The sequence below is a fragment of the Dermacentor variabilis genome, chromosome 3, assembly GCF_050947875.1.
Source record: "Dermacentor variabilis isolate Ectoservices chromosome 3, ASM5094787v1, whole genome shotgun sequence".
In the NCBI taxonomy this organism is placed as follows: domain Eukaryota; kingdom Metazoa; phylum Arthropoda; class Arachnida; order Ixodida; family Ixodidae; genus Dermacentor; species Dermacentor variabilis.
In genome coordinates this window covers 237929799-237947398 of record NC_134570.1, presented here as the reverse complement: position 1 = coordinate 237947398, position 17600 = coordinate 237929799, and the positions used below count along the sequence as shown (strand labels likewise).

Genomic DNA, 17600 nt, shown 5'->3' with positions numbered 1-17600 from the left:
CACAGGAATGTCTTTCACCTACAAATTGTTTTTGCGACTGTGCTGCTGCAGGTCATCAGTTTTTTCGTAATTTCTTTCAAGTCTCTTGAAAGGCGGGTGTTCTCATTCGTAATTTCCCTATTCCTGGCTTTGACTTCAACAAGTTCCTTCCTTATATCTACGATTTCTGTCTTTAACGTTTCAATTTTTCATTTATGAACTGCATGCCTTTCCTCACGTAATTGACCTCCGTTTCTATGACTGTGTTTATTTCGTCGTGCTGCTTATCGAGCCGATCTAACAAATCTGCCAGCACCTTAGCTACTTCCTTCACAGTCGAAGGTGGCTTATCAGACATTCTATTGGCAATAGACGGAGTAATACAGGGACCGAATCTGATAACGGTTCGGTTGGGGAACCGTTCGTTTGGCCTCACCTGATTGGCCAAAATTTTGATTACCTCACAGGTCGTCAGAGGCAGCGGGGCGGTATCGCAATTTTTGAATACGTCACGCATCTGTCAGTCATCTTCAAAGCGAACCGGTCGTAGGAACCCGCGAAGGGGTAGTCCGTTTTGGGTTCCGTTGCTGTGGCTTGGCTGTGGGCTTGCGACCCTGGCCGCGCGCGCCGGTCGCGCGACCCCGGAGACACGCGGGCGTAGCGCGCGCGTGCGTTGGTTGCATCGGAGGCCTTCGTCGTTGGCCTTCGTTGCCTTCGTCGTCTGCATGGCGTTGCGGCGTTGCTCTTTCAGTATCAACCACGGCTGGAAGTGCAATACGCGTTCGAAGAAATGACGGATAATGAATTGCACCGCACCTGCCGGCTTTCTAAGTAGACCTTTTGCAGGCTACGCTATCAAATGGAGGAGACTCGGGTGCAAGCGTACCAGTGGTCATTCCACGCAGAGGAAAGAATATTGCGCGCTGCGGTTCATCGCCACCGGCCTGCAGCTCCCAGAGGTCGGTCGGACGTGAAGCATTCATGGGAATTACGCACATCCCTGCTGCCGACGCTGTCCACAAAGTTTCTCTCGCACTTACTGTGTTGGCCGGTAGAAGAGCTGAGTCAGCTTTCCCATGACCTCCGCTTCAGAGCCACTGCCAAGGGGATATTTGCAAGGTTAGATCGAATTCCCCGTGCTATCGCCAGCTTGAATAGCTCGCAGATCACCGTTCAGCAATCAGAAGGGTTCAAACTAGGCTGGTTAAATGCTTCCTTCGTTCGGCTGATCAAACCATACAGTGAGGATAGGAAGATATATTGTGGAGATATCTTATTTGGCTGCCCTTCTTTTTCTAGTTCGGCAGTGCAACAATTTGTTGCTCAATTTCACGGCACAGCGCGCACCGTCAGCACCACACTCTTCGATTTCGCTTCGCGCAGGCAATGCAGGGCCCGTGTATCGTAATGTTCCATTACGAGTTCTGTTGCTTTTATCACGCGACGTGCCGTGGGGAACAGATCGCAGGGATAGCGGCAGTGCGGCGGCGAGCGAGTCATGTCCGAGCCGATGACGAAGGGCGAAAAAAGAAGGAAAATTGATATATTCGGCAAGTAAAGGTGTCCCTAAGAACCAGTTCACGGTTTTGTCGCGCTCGCTACTTAAAAGTACTGGCAGTGCGTTCCTGTTGCGTGCATCGTGCGAGCTCCTGGTAGCAGACGAAATAGCGTTGCAAGCGTAATGTATTTACGCTTGCTATACCGCCTGTCGGCTGAGAGTGAAAAAGAATGACAATAATAAATTACTTCTGCATTGCGTAAACGCTAGGCACCACTCGTTTGTAGTTCAGAACTTGGCGTGTAATATTTAATTTATATTTTACATTTATTTAGCAAGCAGAAACATTCTGCAATTCCTCGATTAGAGCGTCATATAACGAAGTACACTTCATAGGTGGCACCCTCTCATCTATTGGTCCCGTCCTCCCCTTCTTCCACCACCGGCTTGGGAGTGGCACATTTAATGACGTAAGCGGCGAAGCGAACGGTTCGTATTCCGAACCGTTATAAGATTCGGCCCCAAAAGCCTAAGTGTTGTATTTATTACGAAGTAGGTAGTTACTGACGTACCTGCGTAGAACAAGCAAGCGGTTACTTCTCGATCGTTTCTGTGGCTGCCTGGATTGCTCCGCTATGACGCCTTCTTCCGCAGGGGCAGCGTTTATGTACCCGCAGAGTGACGTCAACGCTGGTTGGAGCGCAGACGCAGTTTGCAGCCTGGCCGCTGTAAGATGACTTGCACTCGATCTGGTGCTGCGCTGCTAGCAAGCTTCACACCGACGTAGTGGCGAGTGATGATCCCGGGGCTGTCTGGCGAATTCAACTGCGTAGAACAAGCAAGCGGTCACTTGTCGATCGACTCTGTGGTTGCCTGAATTGCTCCGCTATCAGGTGGCTACACCCAAACAACTATTCTAACTAAATTTATTGCTGAATTACGTATAACAGAGAGTCACTCACTGGAACTACCATGCAAGTGGAAACATTAGGAGCAGTGTTTGTGTGTTTGGCGTGGGTTGTACTTTAACGCGACAGCGTTAAGGAACTCGTGTCGCAGAAGAGCCGGTGTTGTCGGCGTCGCCGGCGTTGGCCGTGAGCGGGAAAGGGCGGGAAGGCCATTCATAAATAAAAACAACTTGCAAGATGGTATGGGTGAGAATCGAACCAGGGTCTGCGGAGTGTGTGACGTAGACGCTACCACTCAACCATGAGTTCGATGCTTCAAAGCGGAACAAAAGCGCCTCTAGTGAATGCGGTGGTGCCTTAGAAACGTGCCGTAGAAAGTTCTACTGCGGTGTACATCGGTAATTATGATCATGTAAATTACAGAAGTCGCAGTTAAACGCGTAGCGAAGTACGTTCCCGCTACATTTCTTCTACGCTTGGCGCGCACGCAGAGCGATCTTGCGGCAAAACACAGAAGACCGCCTCCTCGCCATATACGGCGCTGTTCCGACAGGTGGCGCGCGACTCGCCCGTGCGACGCGGCGCCTCTGCGGGCTCACAGCGCGATTCCTAGGTGCAGCATCAGATGCGGGACGCCTCTCACGTTATCCCTGCGCCGTAGCGCGTCTGCTGCGAAATCGTCCCCTGCGATGTCGGGCTGCTGGCGACGAGTCTTGCGTCTGCGTGGCGCTCCCAAGCGAGATAGAGAACGATCCCATCGAGGCGTCAGCCCCATGATCGCGTGCGCCTTCATGGCGCGTCGCGGCCCGGCTGTCCGTGCCGACGTTTGGCTCGCGTAGATTTTTTCTCCCTCCGAGACACCCAGTTCTTTGGTTCGTTCCGCTCGCTCAGGCACACGTTTCCTCGTTGTGTGACTCAAGAGCATGCCGAGCCAATGAGTAGGCGGTGCGAACAGGGTGCGATAACGCTATCGCGTTCCACTCTTGAAGGCGAAGCTTAAAGGGAAGCTGAAGAGTCTACTAGGGTGGTTGCTTGGGCTAGTTGGTAATCCATGATCAAAAATAACGTACAGCGCGAAGGACAAGGACAGCGACAGACGACATACACAGCGCTGTGTATGTCGTCTGTCGCTGTCCTTGTCCTTTGCGCTGTACGTTATTTCTGAAGAGTCTGTAGCATTCAATAAGACGCTCATATACAGATGCGGGAACCTTATAAACCATGAAGGTAAAATTTTGGGGGATTTTTCACTTAGCAGCGACGGAATCGTCGGTTAAAATTGCGCTGTAGCTCCGCCCCCCGTCGAGCGCCGCGCGCTGCTGCTGACGCTGACGATGCGAGCGGACACGGGAAACCGCGGCTTAGTGACGTCAACACTGGTGTTCCGCTCCTTCGCAGTCTGCGCGACCGTGCCTGACTCGGCTTATTTCTGCGTGCATGCCGTCCTAATCTGCTTTGCTCGACCCTACATTCCTTTATTTGTGTGTATATTGGAGTGGTAGTTGACGTGCGCCGCATCAATTGAACTTGTAGGCCGATCATGCCGGCGTTCTGTGCAGCCTACGCTTGCACGAACACCAGCGGCCGTGACGATGTTCCGATGTTCCATTAGTTCCTGCAAGACAAGAAGCTTTCAGCTAAGTGGGAGGCCGCTGTGAAGCGAAACATCTTCAAGCGCTCAAGAACAACAGTGCTGCGCTCTAACCACTTCCGTGACGATTACTACCGGAGTTTATCAATAATGCGTGCTTTGGGTTCTCCTAAAAAAAGATAGCACGCTGAACGGAAGGTGCATGTTTATCGCCCACCCTTGGCGCAGGTTTCATCGCCAAGCGCCGCGAATTTTCTATTCGCACGTGTGTTGTGAAACAGCCTGTATGCGGCTACCATAACGCAGTGCAAGCGTAAAGTTTGCATGTATTGGAAAGCCTGCTCACGCCAAGACGCTGCGCTCCCCCTTCTCTCGCACACATAAGAAACCGACCATCTCACGTAGCCGACGGAATTCGCCGGTTACGAGTAGCGTGCGGATGGCGCGCTGATGAAGGTTCTATACTACACGTGCTACAACAGCCGGTAAACTTTTCCCGCGTTTAAACCGTCTGTGTAGATTGCCGACAGGTTTGGGGTAGCGCACAAATGCTGAAGATCGCCTCCCCGCTTACGTTCTACGAGGAGGCATGCAGGAACATAACACTACAGTTGTTTGCCCGGAAACGTACTCACTGGAACGCTGAATGCAGCTTAGCAAAAAACATACTCGCCAAAGAGCATTTCCAACGCAAGGAGATGCTAACACTTCGCCTTCGTTCGCGTGGAAAGCAGTGCTAGCACCAGCATTTTTTGCTTCTTGGAGAGGCCGGCTCTTCGCAATCGGCTCGTACATGTAGTATGTACAAGTATCTACGTGCGTGTAGTATGTGCAAGTATAAACCCCTACAAGTGATCTTGTACGCGACAGCGACAGCGCTACAACCGAGGCGATGGCGTCGCGTTCACTCTTCGTCTGCAAGCCGAACTCCACGCGAGCGACGGCTTTGAGCGACGACTTCCCGGTATGAGGGCAGCAATATACGCGCCGAAACTAGCATGACGCATGCTTTATCAATTTAAGTTGATGTATTTTACTGATGAAGGAGCACAAAATATTTCTGAAGGTCTTGCTTTAGGTTCTTATTCTTGCACGTGTAAAATTCAATAGATTGCTCGTTCCGTGCGAAAAACAGTAGTATTTGAGTTATGTACATCCAGTTTCGGCTTCGCACAATTGGCTAGTCGCTCATAGCATTTCCGGGTGACGAGCTATGAGTTTCAGCTTTCTAGAAACGAGCGATCGAGCGACAACACCGAGCGATTTGTTCAAGATTTGTTGTCGCTCGAAGCCGTCGCCCATCACCGTCACGCGCAATATCGCTCTCGTAGAGTTTGGACTTAACGCCGAACTCCTCAGTGAAACGCAAGCTCTCGAAAATTTCCATGACCGTCTCAGCAAAACACCACCAAACTACTTTGCACCGTGCTTCGTGTGTAGCGGCAGCAGTCGGTCCGGACGAACACCATTGTTGACGTCACGAGGCGCCCGACCAATCAGAGGCGCAAATGAGGCGCGCGAGCTGGGCGTGTTTGCTGCTGCACTTTTCGTCGAAATAAAATATGTTTGCGCTTTCTTACCCTATTGGAAAATCCTATTTAAATTCAAACTGGGTTATACAGGTTTAAACTGGTTCTAACAGGGACCTGTTTAGCAACAAACAGGTATAAACAGGACCAGTTTACACATGAACAGGTTTGAACGGGGTCCCGTTTGGCATGCAAACAGGTATAAACTGGACCAGTTTACACACGAACCGGTCTGAACGGGGTCCCGTTTGGCATGCAAACAGGTATAAACTGGACCAGTTTACACACGAACCGGTCTGAACGGGGTCCCGTTTGGCATGCAAAGAGGTATAAACAGGACCAGTTCACACACGAACAGGTCTGAGCGGGGTCCCGTTTGGCATGCAAGCAGGTATAGGCATGACCAGTTCACGCAGAAATGGGTCTTAACAGGGGCCCTGTTTGCAACTAAACTGGCTTATACTGGACGCAGTGGCACCATATAGGGTCGCCTGTTTGTCACAAAAGCTGGTTTAATCTGGAGCTTTGTGGCAACCATACTGGATGGCATCATGCATACCAGTTTAATGCTTGAATAGAACTGGGGAGGAACTTTTTTATTGTTCGACATCCTGACAATTTAGCCCCTAGTGCTGAATTGGGGCCATTATCAAGCTCTACTGAAATTGCGTGACCACCTCGGAACATTCACAGACCAAACTGCGATATGCTAGCTGCGAATTTCAATCCGATTCCCGGTCCTGCCCAGTTGAAAAACACAACAGGAATTCCTGCTGCAAACACAGAAATTTCTGTTGTACGACAGATGTTCCTAACATTTCTGTAGTTGCGACAGACATTACTGACGTTACGACAGCAATTATGACGTCGCAACAGAAACATTAGGTCGCGACGGCCAAGAGTTCTGAAGTCTCAACAGAAGCACCTTCGGTCGCGGCCCTTTATATTAACATGTCAGCTTCGCATCGGTGGTGTACACTGTACTTTTCTCTTGCGCGGTATTCAATCGTGCTTCTCTGAAGCCGGCAATACTGATAGCACCGACACCAGTATTAAAGTCGACGTGGCCAATTGTTATAATTGTGCCGTGACGACGCGGCACCAGCCCGCCCCCCCCCCCCCCCCCCGCAACGCCCTACCGGCCTCCTCAAAATCGGCCGCTGATCAAAATCATACCATCTGCGGGAATGGCTGCGTATCCGCTTTGTTTTATTTGGTAAGATGGGGCCCACAAGCCTGTGGACTTACATGTGCGGTTACACTGAGACATTAGTTAATTCCCAGAAATATTGCACAAGCTTATGCGAAGCGGAAAAGAAGTTTTGGATTGTTCCACAAAGTTGCGTGAAAAGCTGTCTCGCTCGGGTCTCATTAATCTGGTACAGCGCTGCCGTGAGAAGCCAGTATTCTGTCGGGATGAAGACTCACCCACGAGTGTTTATGTAGCTATATAGCATTGAACACGAATTATATGCGAGCTCAAAAGTGTAAAGAGCAAGAGCCAACTGTCGGAATTAGCAGTAACAACCCTCAGTGTCCCCGGTCACCGTTGTCTACTTCTGAATTTCATATCAAATATGGATATCGTTACAGCAAAATCGATGGTCTAGCACTCCACGATGTACCTGTCGATGGTAACAACACTTTTGCTCATCTAGAGATGCGGCAGTTGACGCGGTGAAGTGAAAGCGCATCTTGGCTTTTAAAATGTAAATGTAAACAGCAACCCAGACAGCGATTTACACTCTTGACATAGCTTAAACAATTATGTAGCAACTATGTTCGGCGTGGTGCAGTGGTAAGATGCTTGTCTCGGGACCGGTAGATCCGAAGTTTGATTCCCAGCGGATGCGTTTTTTTTGTCTACTTTTATTTTTTTTATTTTTTTTTGGTATTAATAATGTTACATATCCTTAAATTGGTCTCTGTCAATTTTTAATCAAATATTTATCAGGAACTACAGAATTTTCGACTACAGGACGTCACACTACAGAGAACAGAACGACAGTCACGACGTCCCAAAATACGACAGACTGAAAATTTCCTGTTGTGTTTTTCAAGTGGGTGAGACGTCTATACGGCGTATACGCAGATTGCTGTCCTCTCTATTAAAAGCAACGTTGCTGAAACACGTCGTACAAGACGCTGTACGACTCGCATAACATCGATATACAACGCCGTCACCATCCATGAGATCACCGAAAGCACGGTCGCTTTCGGTGGCGGCCTACAGATGGCACCACAGGTAGCGCCGGTAAAGTTACAGGTGATATTATTTTGCCGTCTTCAGTTTGTCGCTACATGTGAGTGCTTGCTGTGTATTGACGCCGTCCGATGTAGTTGTTTAATCGTGTGTACGCTGTGCCGAGAAAAATTGTGGTGCATCTTGTATGCATTGAGAATCACAAAACCCCTGGGACCGCGTAATGTAGCCCGCAGTATCCTTCGTGTGGTGCGCCGATGCCGAAGATATGACCCTTCGCGCTTCCTTTGTTCCGGGCTCATGAAAAGGATCTCATCCTCTGGCACTGTCGCATCGTATCGCACTGTACGGAAGAATTTGGTGAAAGTTGTGCTCTTACGTCCTGTAGTTGATCCGCAATTCAACAGTGTGTGCGCCGGAAGGACCGTTGGTGCAGTCGATTCCGCGGCACCTGTGACACTAAAAGGAGCGTTTTCCGAGTACGCCGAGAAAGGTAAGTCCGGCGCTTGCGCGCATTCTTCCTGTCTATGGTTCGTGAAGTGTGCGTTGTTGTACGTATCGCAAGATCCGTACAACAACCGAATCCGGATTTGTAAAGCAGCAAGAATTATAAATGTGCTTTTCAAATGGTTGTTCTCCATGTCGCAGTGCACATTTAGCAAAAAGTTCCATGGAAATTGCCCTAAAACGTATTCATGTTACCAACAGCTCTAGCTGTGGTTTATTTACTTTCACATATGAAGCACGCTAGCGCGGGTGGTTCTTTGATCTAAATGGGCACAAAAATTCAAGGAAAGAAAGTTACTGTTTGTGTACATAATTTTTCATTGAGAAATGGTATAGGCATTTCTAGAAGTAGTACGTCGATGTGTCGGTCTTCACAGCTAACAGCTGCGCGAGATAGCACTCGATTCCTTCGTTGACGCATGGCCAGATTTTTAGCTTGTATGGAAATTCTTCTGTTTATAGAGTGTCGTCAGATGACGTGTATTAGTGTCCTGTGTGTTTTCGTGTACTTGTAAAGGGTTCCGATCTTGCAGAGAAGCCGAAATTACATAAGCAATGCTTCTTTTTAATGGAAAAATCTTTCTCTTTTCTGTATTGTCTCTCCAGAAATAGAGGTGGTCTGTTGTAATTTTGAGCGCATCGTCCTTTGGGAGCAGTGCTTTGTTGCGCCGCATAAACAAATTAGGTTTTGGAACGCTTTTCATGTCCTACGGAATTTTTTGATAGTACAATTCACATTTCACGTTATACAGCTGTACGTTTGTGTGAACCTTTTCATAGTAGATTCATGTTTGCTACAGTTCGATTTACGTGTTATTTAACCGCCTGTGATGTTACAATCAGATATTTGCACAACCAGTTGCAGCTTCATGTAACTGGTTGTATGAGACTTTTATCAAAATATGACGTGATCTTTTTATATCACAAGTTTACAGTTTCAGCAGGGATTACAATAAATTGAGCATTTATTATTGTTTAGGGATGGCAAGATTTTGTGAACCAGAGGCACCTCCACATATGCACCTGCGGCACTTCTGCAGCCTCAACAGCACGGAAAAGTACCTGATGTGCATGCTGTGACAAGGTGTGTGCAAAGCAGTTGCTGCCACTTACACGAGCTGCAGATTTTGTTGGTATCATCCATGTTTGGAAACTCTCCTGAATGTTTCGTGGGTTTACAAATGTGGGCTCATTTTACAATTTTATGAATGTCACTTTAGAAAGACAACGAAGTTGTGTTGGTTAAGATGTTTTAAAGCTGTTGAGAGATTGACGGCATGACATTGTTAAAATGCATGTAAAAAATTAATTGCAATGGTACTTGTACTGCTTTATTATTAGCAATGCAATATCTCTAACGAGAACATCAGAGGGGCACTTGCTTTTGGGAAGTTTGGTCAGATAAATTCCTGAAGCAGCGTAAAGCTCTGTAATCTAAAAAAAAACAATGTTGTCAGTTACTGGTTTCAAGCTCGCTGCTGCTTTTTGTGCTGCACGACAAGTTAAATAATGGTTGATAATGTGTGTGTGACGTAATAGTTCTGCGCAAACACACGAGGTGGAGAGAAGTAATTAATAAAGGGAAAATCAGACGTCCACCCGCTCGCACCATTTGCTACAAAGGAAACCCGTATGTGTTCCTCAAAAGGAAAGCCGCACAGTTGAAGAAAAATTCGTCCTGGTCTGGGACTCGAACCCGGGACTACCGCCTTTCCGAGGCAGCCACTCTACCATCTGAGATAACCAGGTGGCTAGCAGATGCCAGGGCGAAGTCGAATTAGTTGACAACACGAAGCAAAGGCAAGGGTTTGACGTAATATTTTTTTCCCCTTTATTAATTACTTCTCTACACCTTGCGCGTTTCCGCAGAACTATTACGTCAGACCCTTGCCTTTGCTTCATGTTGTCGACAAATTCGACTTCGCCCGGCCATCTGCTAGCCGCCTGGTTATCTTAGATTGTAAAGCGGCTGTCCCGGAAAGGCGGTGGTCCCGGGTTTGACTCCCAGACCTGGACGATTTCTTTTTTTCATATGTGAGGCTTTCCTTTCGAGGAATCCGTACGGGTTTCTTTTGTAGCAATTGCTAGGAGTGGGTAGATGTGTGATTTTCCCTTTATTAATAATGTGTGAGTGTATGCAACAATGGGGGTGCTGAGAGCAAGCTTTAAAATAATGTGTGCTATGTCCCCAACAAAGAATTTAGTGTCTGCAGCATTTTTACAAAATATTATGTTCACAGGTTGGCAGGTATGACATAATGTACAACAATAATGTACAACACTTTTGCTGTAGATACATTTTCATAACGTCCATTTTCTGTCTACTTGAATCGTATATTTAGAATTTGGCCCACCTGCAGTTTGATCAAGTTACATAGGTAGCCCCCTCTGAGTTAAATATAATTAGGGGCTATTGTAGATATGCATGATATACCTACTCACTGTATTGTGACAGATATTTTTAGGGACTGTGTTGTGAGGCATGCATATCCTTTTACCTGTATGTCTTGCTGCAGGTTGCCCGACAAAAGCATAAATGCTTCGCCCACCTTTATTATTATGCTTTCGTGTAGAGTTCTAACATCTGTGCCCACATAGACTCCATGTTCTTAATTACATTTTTCTAAGTATTCACTGTTGTGCATTACATTATTGTGTTACATTACTGTACATTACATGTTTTTCTTCGTTTTATTTTGGAGGGGGGTATTCATTTCTATAATAGTACAGAGAATAGAACTTCAACACAAAAAGCCACGAAAGGTGGCTTAAAAGTGTATGAAGCTTGGAATTCTACATTCCTGCCCCTAAAGCGCTACCAGTAGTAAAACATTCCTAATTGTCTTTTTTATAAGCTAGCTGCCAGATACGTAGTCCCATTATGAGAGTATGTTATTTTTTCTTCTTTGGTCTGACTTGTTTTGTTGAATGTTCTCCTTGTTAGTTCAGAATTTGTAAGCCTCCAGGTTTCTACGGGGCAGAAACCTGGAGGCTTACGAAAAGGGTTCTACTCAAATTGAGGACGACGCAACGAGCTATGGAGAGAAGAATGATAGGTGTAACATTAAGGGATAAGAAAAGAGCAGATTGGGTGAGGGAACAAACGCGAGTTAATGACATCTTAGTTGAAATCAAGAAAAAGAAATGGGCATGGGCAGGACATGTAATGAGGAGGGAAGATAACCGATGGTCATTAAGGGTTACGGACTGGATTCCAAGGGAAGGGAAGCGTAGCAGGGGGCGGCAGAAAGTTAGGTGGGCGGATGAGCTTAAAAAGTTTGCAGGGACGGCATGGTGACAATTAGTACATGACCGGGCTTGTTGGAGAAGTATGGTAGAGGCCTTTGCCCTGCAGTGGGCGTAACCAGGCTGATGATGATGTTTTCTTGCCACCTCATGCAATACTCCAACTGGAGCCTATGAGCTATGTGTATAATAAATAAGTAAATTCCTAAAGCATGCAACAAACCATGCAGCATAGCATTTAAATGTTGCCAGTTTATAATGCTTCTCGAGTGCAGCGCATCATGGAGCTTAAGGCTAATCTCTTCAGATGTAAAAAAAATTGCAGGTTATGAAAATGTGGTCCTACAAACTGCTGGTTACGCATGTCAGTCAGCCTGCTGCAGTGGTCACAAGTGAGAATGTAACCAAAAAGCTGGGCGTGCTCGGCCATTTTGCATATGGCACAGGATAAAGCTTCACCTCTGCTGTTGCTTCTCTAATAATAATGGCCACCGAGTATACATGCCGAGTTATGCTTCTGGGGACACTTATTAGTTAACCTTATCAGGTAATACCATTAGACTTATGGGTGCTATAATGTTGCAGTGCCTGCAGGATGGCCAGCATTACAATACACATTAAAATTATTGTACAAGTCATGCAATGGTGTCGGGATTGGCCCACCAAGTGACAACCTTTAATTACACTATACCTGGGATCAGCCCAGCTCACTCAGTCAGTGAGACATCCATGCATAAGGGGAGGAGTATGGCAAATAGAGGGCGTTCGATTAATCTTTCTCACATAGATAGCTCATACATATTATCTTTCTTAAATTGGATGCTTTGTTGCTCAAAGTGAAGTTACTTATGGGCATAATGTCAGCATTTCGATCCTATTTATGCTTAACGAAAGTTGCTTTGTTCAGTGTCACTTTTTATATTGTTTCGCTTGTGATTCTAAGCTCACTTGTTTTATAGCTGCTATAGGTATGGCTGGACCTGGAGAAGAAGTGTAAGCAGACCATGCTATGTTGCTGATCTGCGCTGATCTCCACATCCAAGTTGGTCCCGCGACAGTTGGGCACCATTGTGCCTTGCTTCCTTGACAAGGTGATATAATATGGTGAGCTTGTACTTCAATATCGGTATTGAAAATTATGTTAAGGAAAAAAGACAAGGATTGGTCTTTATGATAGATACACTCATGTTCTTTCTTTAAGGTGTTCTTTTGGCACTGTTCTGCATGGACATATTTTTAGAGAATTATAACTCCTTTATTGCAAAGTGCCATGGCGCTAGTTTATGCGTTAAACTAGCACTCTTTCACCAAAAAAAGCCTTATTTAGCACACAATTCACAAGGAAAGAAAGGAGGCAACCTGACAGACTGCTACTAACAGTTCAGTATTATTGCTCGCACAGTGATATTGTGCAAAAGGTGAAAGGGGGAGAATAGATCTGAATACATGCTGTTCGCACGGAAACGAAAAGGACGCATCACATGGTGAGCGTGACACTTGTTTTACAATGATAAGAAGCAGTCTCACTGTCTAGTAATTCTCTGCATGGGGAGCTAGTGCTAGGTTCCTCGTCATACATATAAGAAAAGCATCAGATATCTCTCCAGCGCTTTTGTCTTTATATTTTGTCACGATCAAGCAGCTTTCAAACATAGGTGCATGTGCGCCGAGAGCAGTGCACTACCACTACTAACTGACCCGCGCATCAAGTTTGCTTCGTCACGCTGCCAGTCATCTATACATTGGTCGGTTTATCCGATGTAGCCTCTACTGTACGAAATGGTATGTGATAGACACTGCACCTGTGTACTGTACAAGCTTTGTTACATGATTTTTTTCAGAGATAGTGATGCAGGCCTTTTCATTATTTAATGCCTACACAACAAACCAAGCATTATCTGTGCTTAGAAAGAATTGTAGGAAAATCCAGCATGAGGCAACTGTTCTCGGCACGAAACAAACTTGATTCGTTGGTTTTCGTTCATTGGTGCGATCACACTAAGGCAGACAAGCTTGTAGGCTGTGCTTCTGCAATTTGTACAGCACACTGACAGCACTGATGTGGGCCTCATCTGTGGGCTGACTGATGGCACCTTCTACGGCGCAGACCACTTGTGTTGGGCGAGGCACCAATGTTGACGTTTGTTCCCTTGTGCAAAACAGCAGTCCTAGGTTTCGAGTAGTTGTAGGAAGACAAGGTAAACATAACTTCGATGGCTTGAGTGGGCTCATTTCTCTTGGGGCATCTAGCTTTTTTTCTTGCAACTGTGCAGAGGTGCTTCCCTAGAGTCGGCGTGAAAATGGCATGGAGTTGTGCATTCGGGAACTCCTGAACAATGATCTGCTGTAGTTAGGGCTTTGCGAAAATGCACTGTCTACCAATTGGTAGAAGGTGCATTATTCAGCCACTGATTTCCTGTTGGCATGCTTGCACTCATGCTGTCAGTAATTTCCTGGCTTGCCGAATTATCTTGAGGCCCCACGCTGATGATGCTACCGATGTCTTCATGTGCAGACTTTTCAGGATGAGGTTTTTTGCTTTGCAAATCTTGTTGAAAGGTAGGTGGTGCTTACAGGTAGCTATTCTAGATATTAGTGAAATGAATTGGCCCATCTTGCTTCGTCAAACATCGTCACGCCGACATCAGTTGCACAAACAAAAAACCTGGCCTACTCGCAGCGTCGTGCACGAAGAAACAAACAAATCAGCTGCTGGATTGTCTTAACATGGCATACTAAGCTGAGACCGGAACTGCTGTAGCTACAAACCAGGCAGAAACGATGATGATGAGCAGGGATTTGCAGTAGCGCCACTTCGTGGGGCAGCAAGGTGGCTCCGTTCAAAACAAAAATGGCGTTCAGCAAGTAGAACCATGCAACGGTCAGAGTCGGTGCATGGTGCTCTCGATCAAGTTGGCTCAAGGAGTGTCCGAAAAATCAGACGAGAGGTTGCAAGGCGTCCGAACTTTCGGAAGTTGTTATACATTATGGTCCATGGGGAGAATGGCGGTGCCGTGAAGCAGACCGAGTAATCATGTTCGAATTTTCGGAGTCCGGAAAATCAGTCGGTGACTGTACCTATACCTATGTGTCTATGTATACCTAGGTGCAACAGTGTTTGCTATGATCTGTGCAAGAATTGCTGTTGCCCGTAGATGCCCAACATGTCGGGTGTCAAATTGTAAAATACCTTGCAAAAGTGATCTACGGAAAAATAACGCTTCTGCTATATTTCGCTTTTACAAGAAATTTTGCGGCTGCTGGCACCTACCTTAAAAGGCTTTATATGGTCTTCGCATGGCCAGGGCCTTCTACTTTTGTGAGTTTGCTTATCTCGAAATATACTCCGGTTTTTATAACTTCAAGTTGGCGGGATCCCTAGTCTCCTTTAACATGTACCCAATAGACCTAACATAGGGGTTTTGGCATTTCTCTGCCATATAAATGCAGCCATTGTGGCCGGGATTCAATCCCATGCCCTCTGCCTGAGCAGCGCAATGTCAAAGCCAGTACACTACGGTATTTTGCTGGCAGAAGGGTTTAGTTTCTGAATAATTTATTATCTCAACCTGTCGGTGTTGTTTTTAAAGGTATTTCTTGTTTGTATTCTGTTGCTTCAATACTAGTAATTATTGTAAATCAAACGATGTGTCCATCTTTTTCCTATAACACTTGCTTCAATCGCCTGCTAATTATGACAGCTTATTCTCCCACAGTAATCCATGTTCCCTTGAAACATAGGCATTGCATGAAACCACATATTTTTCAATAAGATTTATTCATTATCTCCTATGACCGGAATGCTGAACCTTTCTTATCTGTGGGAACATAGGCAAATTTGCCTATGTGCCAACCTGTTGCATGAGTCAAGATAAATTATTGGCTTTACTTTTTCAGGTGCCCTGCTCGCTCTCACCCAAGCAACCCACTCCAGCGGTCTTCTCTCGACAGACTGGATGCATCGAAATACCGTTAGAAGGTCCAATAAACAGTGCTTGAAACATTTATGACATGCTTTTACTTAAGCCGGAGGACTTCAGGCTTAATGAAAGCTCAAGTGGGTGTACAGAAATACCTACGTAAAATATACTTGTCTTTTTCACTTACAAGTACATGCCAATACTTTGCCTGACATTTTTCACCCCAAAATTACGCTTTACTGTGGATTTGTCAACAAACCATTACAGCAAAAAGGACGAGTACAAGTGATCGAACATATACTAAACTTGCAAGAATTACATTTGCATACTTGTAGTAAATAGGAAAATGAGGTACAGTCTTCTTCAGGGTGCATTTTCTTGTAGGTCATACATAGAGAACGTACTCGTGGGTCATACAAAACTTGTTCATGATGTATCACATCAGTGTTGGTAGTGCTAATCAATTTATGCCGAAAATTGTGTTCATCTTCGTATCAAGCAATGTACCAGGCAAACCTACATGTGAAAGTGGCATTCTTGTTGCAAACATAATGCAGATCTACTTCTCTTCAATGCTGATCGCAAATACACAAGTGTACAAAATAGGTTTAAAGAGTAAATTATATTAAGCAACATCAATCCATTCTGAAAGGACCTGGTATGAATGTAGTAAAATATAGGTCTGAACAGGGGCAAACAGGTCTGGGTTAGATAGGACGGGATTAAACGGGTCAGGATTGAACATGATTTAAACGGGTCAGGATTAAACAGGATTTAAACGGGTCAGGTTTAAACAGGATTTAAACGGGTCAGGTTTAAACAGGAATAAACAGGATTTAAACAGGTCAGGACTGAACAGGATCAAACGGGGTCCCGTTCCATAACCCTATTTGATGAAACCCGTTTGAAAACAAATAGGATTTTTTAGTAGGGTAAGCTCAATTTCGATGCGATATTCGAATTCAGAGGGTTGAAAACCACGGCGTACTGCTCGTCGCTCATTTTTTCTGGAAAAGCTTTCAGCTTCCCTTTAAGCGTCCTCCATTTTTTGGCGTTGCTTTTTTATGCGCAGTACGTGAGGAAGTGCCGTATTCTCTATAGTATGTCTGTCAAAGTGTTGTATGTTGCTCTGTCGTGACTTTGCCGAAAGAACAGTGCAAAATAAAACGGAAGCTCTTTCTTTTTTCGTTAGATATTAGCGCCATCGATTGGACCGAGCAGTAAGTATACGGTTTAGTAATTTGAGGCATCTCCATGTGCCGCTGAGCGCGTTGTTTACATAAGCGTGTGGGCGTGTTTGCGCGCAACGGATGTATGTATGTATATTCCTATATTCACTTTAGTTCAGCGCTTTGATCTTCTAGCGGTGCCATTCTTTTTCGCGCTTCGACAATGGTTAGAGCGACGCTCCGCCCGCGTTATTAACATGATCTGGCGGCCGTCAACGGTGGGTGACAAGCGTGGTAGTCAAGCGGAAGGCATAGCTACAAAATCGTATCGTACTTGCGCCTGGTTTTTCGTATGCGCCAGAGAAACCTTAGCGAGAGTGTTTTTTCCGTCTTTTTGCAAATATCAGTCACGTACCCTATGCTATGACGCGCGCATTGTTTGCCAGCTTCGAACTAGCACAGTTTGTAGGCCTAGTAACATCGATCGCTTCGCTTGCCTGGAGTTGGCCATGTTGGTTTTGGAGAGGGAGAAAGCGTTGCTCTCATGCATGATTGCCGCTTGATTGTCCGCTAGAATAAAACTCTAGTCCTTCCAAGTTTCATTCAGCTAATTACCTAGTAAGTATGCTCAGTCGCAAATTACAAACAGACGTGTTATGTTTCGCCCACTTTTTTCGACTGCGCCCCCGTAAACGCATATCGTCGCTCGCGTCGACGCTCGGTTCAGTGGCCACCTGCATGTAAACGGCGCTCCGATCGCCGCTGCGGCGACGACACCAGCATCTTTAGAGCTTCTTCAGGTTGTGGGCCTTTGTGCTCGAGCAGTTCGATCTACCGTGTTACAGTGACCCAAATGAGCCCAACGCTCGTGTGAGGCCAGCCATGGATCTAACGGGCGTCGTCGAAGAGCCATTGGCGATGCATCACAGCGACTACAATGTCACCATTACTGTCGTTACAAGATAAAGATAAAACAAATACAAAAGAGACAAGAGACACGGATCACTGTGTATTTCTCTATATTTTACATAAATGACATATACATAATTA

General features: G+C 46.0%; 1 long non-coding RNA gene across 1 annotated transcript; it reads left to right on the top strand.

Moving 5' to 3' along the window:
• Nucleotides 1–7500: 7500 nt before the first annotated feature.
• Nucleotides 7501–15464, top strand: LOC142576739 (uncharacterized). The gene is made up of 4 exons (XR_012826950.1): nt 7501–8201; nt 9195–9299; nt 12421–12565; nt 15359–15464. It is a non-coding gene; the product is annotated as an uncharacterized LOC142576739 (long non-coding RNA).
• Nucleotides 15465–17600: the final 2136 nt, after the last annotated feature.